Raw genomic sequence first — 15532 nt, 5'->3', positions numbered from 1 at the left:
CGCACATACCTGTTAGCTCGGGTGAGTTTAAAAGGCTGCTGTTGATAACAAGGGCATTTGCTAAATAGATGGTGTGTGTGCAACAATATACTGAAAGGTCAATTATATTGTGCAGCTTATCTCACCACCTGTAGTTATTTAGGTGAAAGCTCCAAAATGCTTGCCTAATATGTCTGTTTATCCAAAAGGAAGTAGAAAGGGAGAGCTAGAAAGATAGCATTGCATCACATTACATGGCAATGCAATGCACAGTTGCTGAAGTTGAACCAAAATGAGCTTGTAATCTGGCTTCTGCAACTTTGAACATGAAAAATCCAATGAGGAGAAGAAAAGCAGAGCCAAAGAGTCCATCCCAAAATCCGACAAACAAGCAAAATGAACAAAAAACATTGAATTCAATTCTTTCTGATTTTAGAAACTGCATTAAAGAAGGGGTGCACCGGTCCTGGAGATACTGCAATACCAGGTCAATGCGTGGAGTGGACAGAGCAAGCTCTTTTTCCATCTCCCTGTTCTAAAAATCCATTTAATATATGGTCCCCAGATAGGGGACGTATCAGATATTAAACTGATAAGAACAGATACTACACTTGATCTTAGCCAAAAGGCCGAGAAGCGATAACCAGAATTGGTTTCAAACTACGGAGCCACCCAAGGATCCTAAAAAGTCCATTTGTGGAGATGAGCTCCTGGACTCCCGTTAAGAAGACATGTTGTCAACCTCTAGATCCCTTACATGCCTGCACTTTTCGGCTTGCTGCTGCTGCAATCCACGCGTTTTAGATCTGCATAACTCCACCTCTTTAAACACAGCACCTTCACCCCCTGCTGTTCCCACCCGCCTCAACACCGTTGGAAGGGAGGAGAACCAATTAAGGCGGGGGGTGGGGTGGAACGAGCAGCTGTCTACCCTTAGCAGGAGGGCTCCTGATTACATACCTCTCCTGCTGCTGCTGCTGCTGCTGGCTGTCCAGCAGCAGACTGAAGGTGGCTGCTGCTGTGCACAGGTATATAAAGGCTCAGAGCCTATTATGACACGCGCAGCCAGCGTTCCATTGCCACATTCCATCTACTGCAGGCAGGATACCTGGCTGGCTGAATGTCGCTGAGAAGCTCACAGAGACCGCCATAAGCAACAGTTTAACAGAATGCCACAGACTAATCAACCAAACTTTTTGGGTTGGGTTCTCTTTTATAGTCTGCAGGCATTAAATGAAAGAAGTCAGTGTTCCAGCAGAAGGAGACAACGTTTCAGAAAAGGCATTGTAGCAAACCAAAAAAGAAATTTTAAGCGCAGCAGTGTAACCAGCGCACATACCTGTTAGCTCGGGTGAGTTTAAAAGGCTGCTGTTGATAACAAGGGCATTTGCTAAATAGATGGTGTGTGTGCAACAATATACTGAAAGGTCAATTATATTGTGCAGCTTATCTCACCACCTGTAGTTATTTAGGTGAAAGCTCCAAAATGCTTGCCTAATATGTCTGTTTATCCAAAAGGAAGTAGAAAGGGAGAGCTAGAAAGATAGCATTGCATCACATTACATGGCAATGCAATGCACAGTTGCTGAAGTTGAACCAAAATGAGCTTGTAATCTGGCTTCTGCAACTTTGAACATGAAAAATCCAATGAGGAGAAGAAAAGCAGAGCCAAAGAGTCCATCCCAAAATCCGACAAACAAGCAAAATGAACAAAAAACATTGAATTCAATTCTTTCTGATTTTAGAAACTGCATTAAAGAAGGGGTGCACCGGTCCTGGAGATACTGCAATACCAGGTCAATGCGTGGAGTGGACAGAGCAAGCTCTTTTTCCATCTCCCTGTTCTAAAAATCCATTTAATATATGGTCCCCAGATAGGGGACGTATCAGATATTAAACTGATAAGAACAGATACTACACTTGATCTTAGCCAAAAGGCCGAGAAGCGATAACCAGAATTGGTTTCAAACTACGGAGCCACCCAAGGATCCTAAAAAGTCCATTTGTGGAGATGAGCTCCTGGACTCCCGTTAAGAAGACATGTTGTCAACCTCTAGATCCCTTACATGCCTGCACTTTTCGGCTTGCTGCTGCTGCAATCCACGCGTTTTAGATCTGCATAACTCCACCTCTTTAAACACAGCACCTTCACCCCCTGCTGTTCCCACCCGCCTCAACACCGTTGGAAGGGAGGAGAACCAATTAAGGCGGGGGGTGGGGTGGAACGAGCAGCTGTCTACCCTTAGCAGGAGGGCTCCTGATTACATACCTCTCCTGCTGCTGCTGCTGCTGCTGGCTGTCCAGCAGCAGACTGAAGGTGGCTGCTGCTGTGCACAGGTATATAAAGGCTCAGAGCCTATTATGACACGCGCAGCCAGCGTTCCATTGCCACATTCCATCTACTGCAGGCAGGATACCTGGCTGGCTGAATGTCGCTGAGAAGCTCACAGAGACCGCCATAAGCAACAGTTTAACAGAATGCCACAGACTAATCAACCAAACTTTTTGGGTTGGGTTCTCTTTTATAGTCTGCAGGCATTAAATGAAAGAAGTCAGTGTTCCAGCAGAAGGAGACAACGTTTCAGAAAAGGCATTGTAGCAAACCAAAAAAGAAATTTTAAGCGCAGCAGTGTAACCAGCGCACATACCTGTTAGCTCGGGTGAGTTTAAAAGGCTGCTGTTGATAACAAGGGCATTTGCTAAATAGATGGTGTGTGTGCAACAATATACTGAAAGGTCAATTATATTGTGCAGCTTATCTCACCACCTGTAGTTATTTAGGTGAAAGCTCCAAAATGCTTGCCTAATATGTCTGTTTATCCAAAAGGAAGTAGAAAGGGAGAGCTAGAAAGATAGCATTGCATCACATTACATGGCAATGCAATGCACAGTTGCTGAAGTTGAACCAAAATGAGCTTGTAATCTGGCTTCTGCAACTTTGAACATGAAAAATCCAATGAGGAGAAGAAAAGCAGAGCCAAAGAGTCCATCCCAAAATCCGACAAACAAGCAAAATGAACAAAAAACATTGAATTCAATTCTTTCTGATTTTAGAAACTGCATTAAAGAAGGGGTGCACCGGTCCTGGAGATACTGCAATACCAGGTCAATGCGTGGAGTGGACAGAGCAAGCTCTTTTTCCATCTCCCTGTTCTAAAAATCCATTTAATATATGGTCCCCAGATAGGGGACGTATCAGATATTAAACTGATAAGAACAGATACTACACTTGATCTTAGCCAAAAGGCCGAGAAGCGATAACCAGAATTGGTTTCAAACTACGGAGCCACCCAAGGATCCTAAAAAGTCCATTTGTGGAGATGAGCTCCTGGACTCCCGTTAAGAAGACATGTTGTCAACCTCTAGATCCCTTACATGCCTGCACTTTTCGGCTTGCTGCTGCTGCAATCCACGCGTTTTAGATCTGCATAACTCCACCTCTTTAAACACAGCACCTTCACCCCCTGCTGTTCCCACCCGCCTCAACACCGTTGGAAGGGAGGAGAACCAATTAAGGCGGGGGGTGGGGTGGAACGAGCAGCTGTCTACCCTTAGCAGGAGGGCTCCTGATTACATACCTCTCCTGCTGCTGCTGCTGCTGCTGGCTGTCCAGCAGCAGACTGAAGGTGGCTGCTGCTGTGCACAGGTATATAAAGGCTCAGAGCCTATTATGACACGCGCAGCCAGCGTTCCATTGCCACATTCCATCTACTGCAGGCAGGATACCTGGCTGGCTGAATGTCGCTGAGAAGCTCACAGAGACCGCCATAAGCAACAGTTTAACAGAATGCCACAGACTAATCAACCAAACTTTTTGGGTTGGGTTCTCTTTTATAGTCTGCAGGCATTAAATGAAAGAAGTCAGTGTTCCAGCAGAAGGAGACAACGTTTCAGAAAAGGCATTGTAGCAAACCAAAAAAGAAATTTTAAGCGCAGCAGTGTAACCAGCGCACATACCTGTTAGCTCGGGTGAGTTTAAAAGGCTGCTGTTGATAACAAGGGCATTTGCTAAATAGATGGTGTGTGTGCAACAATATACTGAAAGGTCAATTATATTGTGCAGCTTATCTCACCACCTGTAGTTATTTAGGTGAAAGCTCCAAAATGCTTGCCTAATATGTCTGTTTATCCAAAAGGAAGTAGAAAGGGAGAGCTAGAAAGATAGCATTGCATCACATTACATGGCAATGCAATGCACAGTTGCTGAAGTTGAACCAAAATGAGCTTGTAATCTGGCTTCTGCAACTTTGAACATGAAAAATCCAATGAGGAGAAGAAAAGCAGAGCCAAAGAGTCCATCCCAAAATCCGACAAACAAGCAAAATGAACAAAAAACATTGAATTCAATTCTTTCTGATTTTAGAAACTGCATTAAAGAAGGGGTGCACCGGTCCTGGAGATACTGCAATACCAGGTCAATGCGTGGAGTGGACAGAGCAAGCTCTTTTTCCATCTCCCTGTTCTAAAAATCCATTTAATATATGGTCCCCAGATAGGGGACGTATCAGATATTAAACTGATAAGAACAGATACTACACTTGATCTTAGCCAAAAGGCCGAGAAGCGATAACCAGAATTGGTTTCAAACTACGGAGCCACCCAAGGATCCTAAAAAGTCCATTTGTGGAGATGAGCTCCTGGACTCCCGTTAAGAAGACATGTTGTCAACCTCTAGATCCCTTACATGCCTGCACTTTTCGGCTTGCTGCTGCTGCAATCCACGCGTTTTAGATCTGCATAACTCCACCTCTTTAAACACAGCACCTTCACCCCCTGCTGTTCCCACCCGCCTCAACACCGTTGGAAGGGAGGAGAACCAATTAAGGCGGGGGGTGGGGTGGAACGAGCAGCTGTCTACCCTTAGCAGGAGGGCTCCTGATTACATACCTCTCCTGCTGCTGCTGCTGCTGCTGGCTGTCCAGCAGCAGACTGAAGGTGGCTGCTGCTGTGCACAGGTATATAAAGGCTCAGAGCCTATTATGACACGCGCAGCCAGCGTTCCATTGCCACATTCCATCTACTGCAGGCAGGATACCTGGCTGGCTGAATGTCGCTGAGAAGCTCACAGAGACCGCCATAAGCAACAGTTTAACAGAATGCCACAGACTAATCAACCAAACTTTTTGGGTTGGGTTCTCTTTTATAGTCTGCAGGCATTAAATGAAAGAAGTCAGTGTTCCAGCAGAAGGAGACAACGTTTCAGAAAAGGCATTGTAGCAAACCAAAAAAGAAATTTTAAGCGCAGCAGTGTAACCAGCGCACATACCTGTTAGCTCGGGTGAGTTTAAAAGGCTGCTGTTGATAACAAGGGCATTTGCTAAATAGATGGTGTGTGTGCAACAATATACTGAAAGGTCAATTATATTGTGCAGCTTATCTCACCACCTGTAGTTATTTAGGTGAAAGCTCCAAAATGCTTGCCTAATATGTCTGTTTATCCAAAAGGAAGTAGAAAGGGAGAGCTAGAAAGATAGCATTGCATCACATTACATGGCAATGCAATGCACAGTTGCTGAAGTTGAACCAAAATGAGCTTGTAATCTGGCTTCTGCAACTTTGAACATGAAAAATCCAATGAGGAGAAGAAAAGCAGAGCCAAAGAGTCCATCCCAAAATCCGACAAACAAGCAAAATGAACAAAAAACATTGAATTCAATTCTTTCTGATTTTAGAAACTGCATTAAAGAAGGGGTGCACCGGTCCTGGAGATACTGCAATACCAGGTCAATGCGTGGAGTGGACAGAGCAAGCTCTTTTTCCATCTCCCTGTTCTAAAAATCCATTTAATATATGGTCCCCAGATAGGGGACGTATCAGATATTAAACTGATAAGAACAGATACTACACTTGATCTTAGCCAAAAGGCCGAGAAGCGATAACCAGAATTGGTTTCAAACTACGGAGCCACCCAAGGATCCTAAAAAGTCCATTTGTGGAGATGAGCTCCTGGACTCCCGTTAAGAAGACATGTTGTCAACCTCTAGATCCCTTACATGCCTGCACTTTTCGGCTTGCTGCTGCTGCAATCCACGCGTTTTAGATCTGCATAACTCCACCTCTTTAAACACAGCACCTTCACCCCCTGCTGTTCCCACCCGCCTCAACACCGTTGGAAGGGAGGAGAACCAATTAAGGCGGGGGGTGGGGTGGAACGAGCAGCTGTCTACCCTTAGCAGGAGGGCTCCTGATTACATACCTCTCCTGCTGCTGCTGCTGCTGCTGGCTGTCCAGCAGCAGACTGAAGGTGGCTGCTGCTGTGCACAGGTATATAAAGGCTCAGAGCCTATTATGACACGCGCAGCCAGCGTTCCATTGCCACATTCCATCTACTGCAGGCAGGATACCTGGCTGGCTGAATGTCGCTGAGAAGCTCACAGAGACCGCCATAAGCAACAGTTTAACAGAATGCCACAGACTAATCAACCAAACTTTTTGGGTTGGGTTCTCTTTTATAGTCTGCAGGCATTAAATGAAAGAAGTCAGTGTTCCAGCAGAAGGAGACAACGTTTCAGAAAAGGCATTGTAGCAAACCAAAAAAGAAATTTTAAGCGCAGCAGTGTAACCAGCGCACATACCTGTTAGCTCGGGTGAGTTTAAAAGGCTGCTGTTGATAACAAGGGCATTTGCTAAATAGATGGTGTGTGTGCAACAATATACTGAAAGGTCAATTATATTGTGCAGCTTATCTCACCACCTGTAGTTATTTAGGTGAAAGCTCCAAAATGCTTGCCTAATATGTCTGTTTATCCAAAAGGAAGTAGAAAGGGAGAGCTAGAAAGATAGCATTGCATCACATTACATGGCAATGCAATGCACAGTTGCTGAAGTTGAACCAAAATGAGCTTGTAATCTGGCTTCTGCAACTTTGAACATGAAAAATCCAATGAGGAGAAGAAAAGCAGAGCCAAAGAGTCCATCCCAAAATCCGACAAACAAGCAAAATGAACAAAAAACATTGAATTCAATTCTTTCTGATTTTAGAAACTGCATTAAAGAAGGGGTGCACCGGTCCTGGAGATACTGCAATACCAGGTCAATGCGTGGAGTGGACAGAGCAAGCTCTTTTTCCATCTCCCTGTTCTAAAAATCCATTTAATATATGGTCCCCAGATAGGGGACGTATCAGATATTAAACTGATAAGAACAGATACTACACTTGATCTTAGCCAAAAGGCCGAGAAGCGATAACCAGAATTGGTTTCAAACTACGGAGCCACCCAAGGATCCTAAAAAGTCCATTTGTGGAGATGAGCTCCTGGACTCCCGTTAAGAAGACATGTTGTCAACCTCTAGATCCCTTACATGCCTGCACTTTTCGGCTTGCTGCTGCTGCAATCCACGCGTTTTAGATCTGCATAACTCCACCTCTTTAAACACAGCACCTTCACCCCCTGCTGTTCCCACCCGCCTCAACACCGTTGGAAGGGAGGAGAACCAATTAAGGCGGGGGGTGGGGTGGAACGAGCAGCTGTCTACCCTTAGCAGGAGGGCTCCTGATTACATACCTCTCCTGCTGCTGCTGCTGCTGCTGGCTGTCCAGCAGCAGACTGAAGGTGGCTGCTGCTGTGCACAGGTATATAAAGGCTCAGAGCCTATTATGACACGCGCAGCCAGCGTTCCATTGCCACATTCCATCTACTGCAGGCAGGATACCTGGCTGGCTGAATGTCGCTGAGAAGCTCACAGAGACCGCCATAAGCAACAGTTTAACAGAATGCCACAGACTAATCAACCAAACTTTTTGGGTTGGGTTCTCTTTTATAGTCTGCAGGCATTAAATGAAAGAAGTCAGTGTTCCAGCAGAAGGAGACAACGTTTCAGAAAAGGCATTGTAGCAAACCAAAAAAGAAATTTTAAGCGCAGCAGTGTAACCAGCGCACATACCTGTTAGCTCGGGTGAGTTTAAAAGGCTGCTGTTGATAACAAGGGCATTTGCTAAATAGATGGTGTGTGTGCAACAATATACTGAAAGGTCAATTATATTGTGCAGCTTATCTCACCACCTGTAGTTATTTAGGTGAAAGCTCCAAAATGCTTGCCTAATATGTCTGTTTATCCAAAAGGAAGTAGAAAGGGAGAGCTAGAAAGATAGCATTGCATCACATTACATGGCAATGCAATGCACAGTTGCTGAAGTTGAACCAAAATGAGCTTGTAATCTGGCTTCTGCAACTTTGAACATGAAAAATCCAATGAGGAGAAGAAAAGCAGAGCCAAAGAGTCCATCCCAAAATCCGACAAACAAGCAAAATGAACAAAAAACATTGAATTCAATTCTTTCTGATTTTAGAAACTGCATTAAAGAAGGGGTGCACCGGTCCTGGAGATACTGCAATACCAGGTCAATGCGTGGAGTGGACAGAGCAAGCTCTTTTTCCATCTCCCTGTTCTAAAAATCCATTTAATATATGGTCCCCAGATAGGGGACGTATCAGATATTAAACTGATAAGAACAGATACTACACTTGATCTTAGCCAAAAGGCCGAGAAGCGATAACCAGAATTGGTTTCAAACTACGGAGCCACCCAAGGATCCTAAAAAGTCCATTTGTGGAGATGAGCTCCTGGACTCCCGTTAAGAAGACATGTTGTCAACCTCTAGATCCCTTACATGCCTGCACTTTTCGGCTTGCTGCTGCTGCAATCCACGCGTTTTAGATCTGCATAACTCCACCTCTTTAAACACAGCACCTTCACCCCCTGCTGTTCCCACCCGCCTCAACACCGTTGGAAGGGAGGAGAACCAATTAAGGCGGGGGGTGGGGTGGAACGAGCAGCTGTCTACCCTTAGCAGGAGGGCTCCTGATTACATACCTCTCCTGCTGCTGCTGCTGCTGCTGGCTGTCCAGCAGCAGACTGAAGGTGGCTGCTGCTGTGCACAGGTATATAAAGGCTCAGAGCCTATTATGACACGCGCAGCCAGCGTTCCATTGCCACATTCCATCTACTGCAGGCAGGATACCTGGCTGGCTGAATGTCGCTGAGAAGCTCACAGAGACCGCCATAAGCAACAGTTTAACAGAATGCCACAGACTAATCAACCAAACTTTTTGGGTTGGGTTCTCTTTTATAGTCTGCAGGCATTAAATGAAAGAAGTCAGTGTTCCAGCAGAAGGAGACAACGTTTCAGAAAAGGCATTGTAGCAAACCAAAAAAGAAATTTTAAGCGCAGCAGTGTAACCAGCGCACATACCTGTTAGCTCGGGTGAGTTTAAAAGGCTGCTGTTGATAACAAGGGCATTTGCTAAATAGATGGTGTGTGTGCAACAATATACTGAAAGGTCAATTATATTGTGCAGCTTATCTCACCACCTGTAGTTATTTAGGTGAAAGCTCCAAAATGCTTGCCTAATATGTCTGTTTATCCAAAAGGAAGTAGAAAGGGAGAGCTAGAAAGATAGCATTGCATCACATTACATGGCAATGCAATGCACAGTTGCTGAAGTTGAACCAAAATGAGCTTGTAATCTGGCTTCTGCAACTTTGAACATGAAAAATCCAATGAGGAGAAGAAAAGCAGAGCCAAAGAGTCCATCCCAAAATCCGACAAACAAGCAAAATGAACAAAAAACATTGAATTCAATTCTTTCTGATTTTAGAAACTGCATTAAAGAAGGGGTGCACCGGTCCTGGAGATACTGCAATACCAGGTCAATGCGTGGAGTGGACAGAGCAAGCTCTTTTTCCATCTCCCTGTTCTAAAAATCCATTTAATATATGGTCCCCAGATAGGGGACGTATCAGATATTAAACTGATAAGAACAGATACTACACTTGATCTTAGCCAAAAGGCCGAGAAGCGATAACCAGAATTGGTTTCAAACTACGGAGCCACCCAAGGATCCTAAAAAGTCCATTTGTGGAGATGAGCTCCTGGACTCCCGTTAAGAAGACATGTTGTCAACCTCTAGATCCCTTACATGCCTGCACTTTTCGGCTTGCTGCTGCTGCAATCCACGCGTTTTAGATCTGCATAACTCCACCTCTTTAAACACAGCACCTTCACCCCCTGCTGTTCCCACCCGCCTCAACACCGTTGGAAGGGAGGAGAACCAATTAAGGCGGGGGGTGGGGTGGAACGAGCAGCTGTCTACCCTTAGCAGGAGGGCTCCTGATTACATACCTCTCCTGCTGCTGCTGCTGCTGCTGGCTGTCCAGCAGCAGACTGAAGGTGGCTGCTGCTGTGCACAGGTATATAAAGGCTCAGAGCCTATTATGACACGCGCAGCCAGCGTTCCATTGCCACATTCCATCTACTGCAGGCAGGATACCTGGCTGGCTGAATGTCGCTGAGAAGCTCACAGAGACCGCCATAAGCAACAGTTTAACAGAATGCCACAGACTAATCAACCAAACTTTTTGGGTTGGGTTCTCTTTTATAGTCTGCAGGCATTAAATGAAAGAAGTCAGTGTTCCAGCAGAAGGAGACAACGTTTCAGAAAAGGCATTGTAGCAAACCAAAAAAGAAATTTTAAGCGCAGCAGTGTAACCAGCGCACATACCTGTTAGCTCGGGTGAGTTTAAAAGGCTGCTGTTGATAACAAGGGCATTTGCTAAATAGATGGTGTGTGTGCAACAATATACTGAAAGGTCAATTGTATTGTGCAGCTTATCTCACCACCTGTAGTTATTTAGGTGAAAGCTCCAAAATGCTTGCCTAATATGTCTGTTTATCCAAAAGGAAGTAGAAAGGGAGAGCTAGAAAGATAGCATTGCATCACATTACATGGCAATGCAATGCACAGTTGCTGAAGTTGAACCAAAATGAGCTTGTAATCTGGCTTCTGCAACTTTGAACATGAAAAATCCAATGAGGAGAAGAAAAGCAGAGCCAAAGAGTCCATCCCAAAATCCGACAAACAAGCAAAATGAACAAAAAACATTGAATTCAATTCTTTCTGATTTTAGAAACTGCATTAAAGAAGGGGTGCACCGGTCCTGGAGATACTGCAATACCAGGTCAATGCGTGGAGTGGACAGAGCAAGCTCTTTTTCCATCTCCCTGTTCTAAAAATCCATTTAATATATGGTCCCCAGATAGGGGACGTATCAGATATTAAACTGATAAGAACAGATACTACACTTGATCTTAGCCAAAAGGCCGAGAAGCGATAACCAGAATTGGTTTCAAACTACGGAGCCACCCAAGGATCCTAAAAAGTCCATTTGTGGAGATGAGCTCCTGGACTCCCGTTAAGAAGACATGTTGTCAACCTCTAGATCCCTTACATGCCTGCACTTTTCGGCTTGCTGCTGCTGCAATCCACGCGTTTTAGATCTGCATAACTCCACCTCTTTAAACACAGCACCTTCACCCCCTGCTGTTCCCACCCGCCTCAACACCGTTGGAAGGGAGGAGAACCAATTAAGGCGGGGGGTGGGGTGGAACGAGCAGCTGTCTACCCTTAGCAGGAGGGCTCCTGATTACATACCTCTCCTGCTGCTGCTGCTGCTGCTGGCTGTCCAGCAGCAGACTGAAGGTGGCTGCTGCTGTGCACAGGTATATAAAGGCTCAGAGCCTATTATGACACGCGCAGCCAGCGTTCCATTGCCACATTCCATCTACTGCAGGCAGGATACCTGGCTGGCTGAATGTCGCTGAGAAGCTCACAGAGACCGCCATAAGCAACAGTTTAACAGAATGCCACAGACTAATCAACCAAACTTTTTGGGTTGGGTTCTCTTTTATAGTCTGCAGGCATTAAATGAAAGAAGTCAGTGTTCCAGCAGAAGGAGACAACGTTTCAGAAAAGGCATTGTAGCAAACCAAAAAAGAAATTTTAAGCGCAGCAGTGTAACCAGCGCACATACCTGTTAGCTCGGGTGAGTTTAAAAGGCTGCTGTTGATAACAAGGGCATTTGCTAAATAGATGGTGTGTGTGCAACAATATACTGAAAGGTCAATTATATTGTGCAGCTTATCTCACCACCTGTAGTTATTTAGGTGAAAGCTCCAAAATGCTTGCCTAATATGTCTGTTTATCCAAAAGGAAGTAGAAAGGGAGAGCTAGAAAGATAGCATTGCATCACATTACATGGCAATGCAATGCACAGTTGCTGAAGTTGAACCAAAATGAGCTTGTAATCTGGCTTCTGCAACTTTGAACATGAAAAATCCAATGAGGAGAAGAAAAGCAGAGCCAAAGAGTCCATCCCAAAATCCGACAAACAAGCAAAATGAACAAAAAACATTGAATTCAATTCTTTCTGATTTTAGAAACTGCATTAAAGAAGGGGTGCACCGGTCCTGGAGATACTGCAATACCAGGTCAATGCGTGGAGTGGACAGAGCAAGCTCTTTTTCCATCTCCCTGTTCTAAAAATCCATTTAATATATGGTCCCCAGATAGGGGACGTATCAGATATTAAACTGATAAGAACAGATACTACACTTGATCTTAGCCAAAAGGCCGAGAAGCGATAACCAGAATTGGTTTCAAACTACGGAGCCACCCAAGGATCCTAAAAAGTCCATTTGTGGAGATGAGCTCCTGGACTCCCGTTAAGAAGACATGTTGTCAACCTCTAGATCCCTTACATGCCTGCACTTTTCGGCTTGCTGCTGCTGCAATCCACGCGTTTTAGATCTGCATAACTCCACCTCTTTAAACACAGCACCTTCACCCCCTGCTGTTCCCACCCGCCTCAACACCGTTGGAAGGGAGGAGAACCAATTAAGGCGGGGGGTGGGGTGGAACGAGCAGCTGTCTACCCTTAGCAGGAGGGCTCCTGATTACATACCTCTCCTGCTGCTGCTGCTGCTGCTGGCTGTCCAGCAGCAGACTGAAGGTGGCTGCTGCTGTGCACAGGTATATAAAGGCTCAGAGCCTATTATGACACGCGCAGCCAGCGTTCCATTGCCACATTCCATCTACTGCAGGCAGGATACCTGGCTGGCTGAATGTCGCTGAGAAGCTCACAGAGACCGCCATAAGCAACAGTTTAACAGAATGCCACAGACTAATCAACCAAACTTTTTGGGTTGGGTTCTCTTTTATAGTCTGCAGGCATTAAATGAAAGAAGTCAGTGTTCCAGCAGAAGGAGACAACGTTTCAGAAAAGGCATTGTAGCAAACCAAAAAAGAAATTTTAAGCGCAGCAGTGTAACCAGCGCACATACCTGTTAGCTCGGGTGAGTTTAAAAGGCTGCTGTTGATAACAAGGGCATTTGCTAAATAGATGGTGTGTGTGCAACAATATACTGAAAGGTCAATTATATTGTGCAGCTTATCTCACCACCTGTAGTTATTTAGGTGAAAGCTCCAAAATGCTTGCCTAATATGTCTGTTTATCCAAAAGGAAGTAGAAAGGGAGAGCTAGAAAGATAGCATTGCATCACATTACATGGCAATGCAATGCACAGTTGCTGAAGTTGAACCAAAATGAGCTTGTAATCTGGCTTCTGCAACTTTGAACATGAAAAATCCAATGAGGAGAAGAAAAGCAGAGCCAAAGAGTCCATCCCAAAATCCGACAAACAAGCAAAATGAACAAAAAACATTGAATTCAATTCTTTCTGATTTTAGAAACTGCATTAAAGAAGGGGTGCACCGGTCCTGGAGATACTGCAATACCAGGTCAATGCGTGGAGTGGACAGAGCAAGCTCTTTTTCCATCTCCCTGTTCTAAAAATCCATTTAATATATGGTCCCCAGATAGGGGACGTATCAGATATTAAACTGATAAGAACAGATACTACACTTGATCTTAGCCAAAAGGCCGAGAAGCGATAACCAGAATTGGTTTCAAACTACGGAGCCACCCAAGGATCCTAAAAAGTCCATTTGTGGAGATGAGCTCCTGGACTCCCGTTAAGAAGACATGTTGTCAACCTCTAGATCCCTTACATGCCTGCACTTTTCGGCTTGCTGCTGCTGCAATCCACGCGTTTTAGATCTGCATAACTCCACCTCTTTAAACACAGCACCTTCACCCCCTGCTGTTCCCACCCGCCTCAACACCGTTGGAAGGGAGGAGAACCAATTAAGGCGGGGGGTGGGGTGGAACGAGCAGCTGTCTACCCTTAGCAGGAGGGCTCCTGATTACATACCTCTCCTGCTGCTGCTGCTGCTGCTGGCTGTCCAGCAGCAGACTGAAGGTGGCTGCTGCTGTGCACAGGTATATAAAGGCTCAGAGCCTATTATGACACGCGCAGCCAGCGTTCCATTGCCACATTCCATCTACTGCAGGCAGGATACCTGGCTGGCTGAATGTCGCTGAGAAGCTCACAGAGACCGCCATAAGCAACAGTTTAACAGAATGCCACAGACTAATCAACCAAACTTTTTGGGTTGGGTTCTCTTTTATAGTCTGCAGGCATTAAATGAAAGAAGTCAGTGTTCCAGCAGAAGGAGACAACGTTTCAGAAAAGGCATTGTAGCAAACCAAAAAAGAAATTTTAAGCGCAGCAGTGTAACCAGCGCACATACCTGTTAGCTCGGGTGAGTTTAAAAGGCTGCTGTTGATAACAAGGGCATTTGCTAAATAGATGGTGTGTGTGCAACAATATACTGAAAGGTCAATTATATTGTGCAGCTTATCTCACCACCTGTAGTTATTTAGGTGAAAGCTCCAAAATGCTTGCCTAATATGTCTGTTTATCCAAAAGGAAGTAGAAAGGGAGAGCTAGAAAGATAGCATTGCATCACATTACATGGCAATGCAATGCACAGTTGCTGAAGTTGAACCAAAATGAGCTTGTAATCTGGCTTCTGCAACTTTGAACATGAAAAATCCAATGAGGAGAAGAAAAGCAGAGCCAAAGAGTCCATCCCAAAATCCGACAAACAAGCAAAATGAACAAAAAACATTGAATTCAATTCTTTCTGATTTTAGAAACTGCATTAAAGAAGGGGTGCACCGGTCCTGGAGATACTGCAATACCAGGTCAATGCGTGGAGTGGACAGAGCAAGCTCTTTTTCCATCTCCCTGTTCTAAAAATCCATTTAATATATGGTCCCCAGATAGGGGACGTATCAGATATTAAACTGATAAGAACAGATACTACACTTGATCTTAGCCAAAAGGCCGAGAAGCGATAACCAGAATTGGTTTCAAACTACGGAGCCACCCAAGGATCCTAAAAAGTCCATTTGTGGAGATGAGCTCCTGGACTCCCGTTAAGAAGACATGTTGTCAACCTCTAGATCCCTTACATGCCTGCACTTTTCGGCTTGCTGCTGCTGCAATCCACGCGTTTTAGATCTGCATAACTCCACCTCTTTAAACACAGCACCTTCACCCCCTGCTGTTCCCACCCGCCTCAACACCGTTGGAAGGGAGGAGAACCAATTAAGGCGGGGGGTGGGGTGGAACGAGCAGCTGTCTACCCTTAGCAGGAGGGCTCCTGATTACATACCTCTCCTGCTGCTGCTGCTGCTGCTGGCTGTCCAGCAGCAGACTGAAGGTGGCTGCTGCTGTGCACAGGTATATAAAGGCTCAGAGCCTATTATGACACGCGCAGCCAGCGTTCCATTGCCACATTCCATCTACTGCAGGCAGGATACCTGGCTGGCTGAATGTCGCTGAGAAGCTCACAGAGACCGCCATAAG

At 45.2% G+C, this 15532-nt stretch overlaps 12 non-coding genes across 12 annotated transcripts; all 12 read right to left on the bottom strand.

The window, feature by feature from the left end:
- Window positions 1-429: 429 nt before the first annotated feature.
- Window positions 430-620, bottom strand: LOC141248993 (U2 spliceosomal RNA). Its single transcript, XR_012311967.1, has one exon. It is a non-coding gene; the product is annotated as a U2 spliceosomal RNA (small nuclear RNA).
- Window positions 621-1738: 1118 nt separating this feature from the next.
- LOC141248992 (U2 spliceosomal RNA) lies at window positions 1739-1929 on the bottom strand. The gene has a single exon (XR_012311966.1). It is a non-coding gene; the product is annotated as a U2 spliceosomal RNA (small nuclear RNA).
- Window positions 1930-3047: 1118 nt separating this feature from the next.
- LOC141248991 (U2 spliceosomal RNA) lies at window positions 3048-3238 on the bottom strand. The gene has a single exon (XR_012311965.1). It is a non-coding gene; the product is annotated as a U2 spliceosomal RNA (small nuclear RNA).
- A 1118-nt stretch (window positions 3239-4356) lies between these two features.
- Window positions 4357-4547, bottom strand: LOC141248990 (U2 spliceosomal RNA). The gene has a single exon (XR_012311964.1). It is a non-coding gene; the product is annotated as a U2 spliceosomal RNA (small nuclear RNA).
- Window positions 4548-5665: 1118 nt separating this feature from the next.
- Window positions 5666-5856, bottom strand: LOC141248989 (U2 spliceosomal RNA). The gene has a single exon (XR_012311963.1). It is a non-coding gene; the product is annotated as a U2 spliceosomal RNA (small nuclear RNA).
- Window positions 5857-6974: 1118 nt separating this feature from the next.
- On the bottom strand, window positions 6975-7165 carry LOC141248988 (U2 spliceosomal RNA). Its single transcript, XR_012311962.1, has one exon. It is a non-coding gene; the product is annotated as a U2 spliceosomal RNA (small nuclear RNA).
- Window positions 7166-8283: 1118 nt separating this feature from the next.
- LOC141248987 (U2 spliceosomal RNA) lies at window positions 8284-8474 on the bottom strand. The gene has a single exon (XR_012311961.1). It is a non-coding gene; the product is annotated as a U2 spliceosomal RNA (small nuclear RNA).
- A 1118-nt stretch (window positions 8475-9592) lies between these two features.
- Window positions 9593-9783, bottom strand: LOC141248986 (U2 spliceosomal RNA). Its single transcript, XR_012311960.1, has one exon. It is a non-coding gene; the product is annotated as a U2 spliceosomal RNA (small nuclear RNA).
- Window positions 9784-10901: 1118 nt separating this feature from the next.
- LOC141248985 (U2 spliceosomal RNA) lies at window positions 10902-11092 on the bottom strand. Its single transcript, XR_012311959.1, has one exon. It is a non-coding gene; the product is annotated as a U2 spliceosomal RNA (small nuclear RNA).
- Window positions 11093-12210: 1118 nt separating this feature from the next.
- On the bottom strand, window positions 12211-12401 carry LOC141248984 (U2 spliceosomal RNA). The gene has a single exon (XR_012311958.1). It is a non-coding gene; the product is annotated as a U2 spliceosomal RNA (small nuclear RNA).
- A 1118-nt stretch (window positions 12402-13519) lies between these two features.
- Window positions 13520-13710, bottom strand: LOC141248982 (U2 spliceosomal RNA). Its single transcript, XR_012311956.1, has one exon. It is a non-coding gene; the product is annotated as a U2 spliceosomal RNA (small nuclear RNA).
- Window positions 13711-14828: 1118 nt separating this feature from the next.
- On the bottom strand, window positions 14829-15019 carry LOC141248981 (U2 spliceosomal RNA). The gene has a single exon (XR_012311955.1). It is a non-coding gene; the product is annotated as a U2 spliceosomal RNA (small nuclear RNA).
- Between the last annotated feature and the right edge of the window lie 513 nt (window positions 15020-15532).

Source organism: Phyllobates terribilis, unplaced genomic scaffold (genome assembly GCF_046119375.1).
Source record: "Phyllobates terribilis strain yellow unplaced genomic scaffold, ASM4611937v1 Scaffold_4213__1_contigs__length_63642, whole genome shotgun sequence".
Classification (NCBI taxonomy): Eukaryota; Metazoa; Chordata; class Amphibia; order Anura; family Dendrobatidae; genus Phyllobates; species Phyllobates terribilis.
This window is presented reverse-complemented; position numbering and strand designations above follow the sequence as displayed.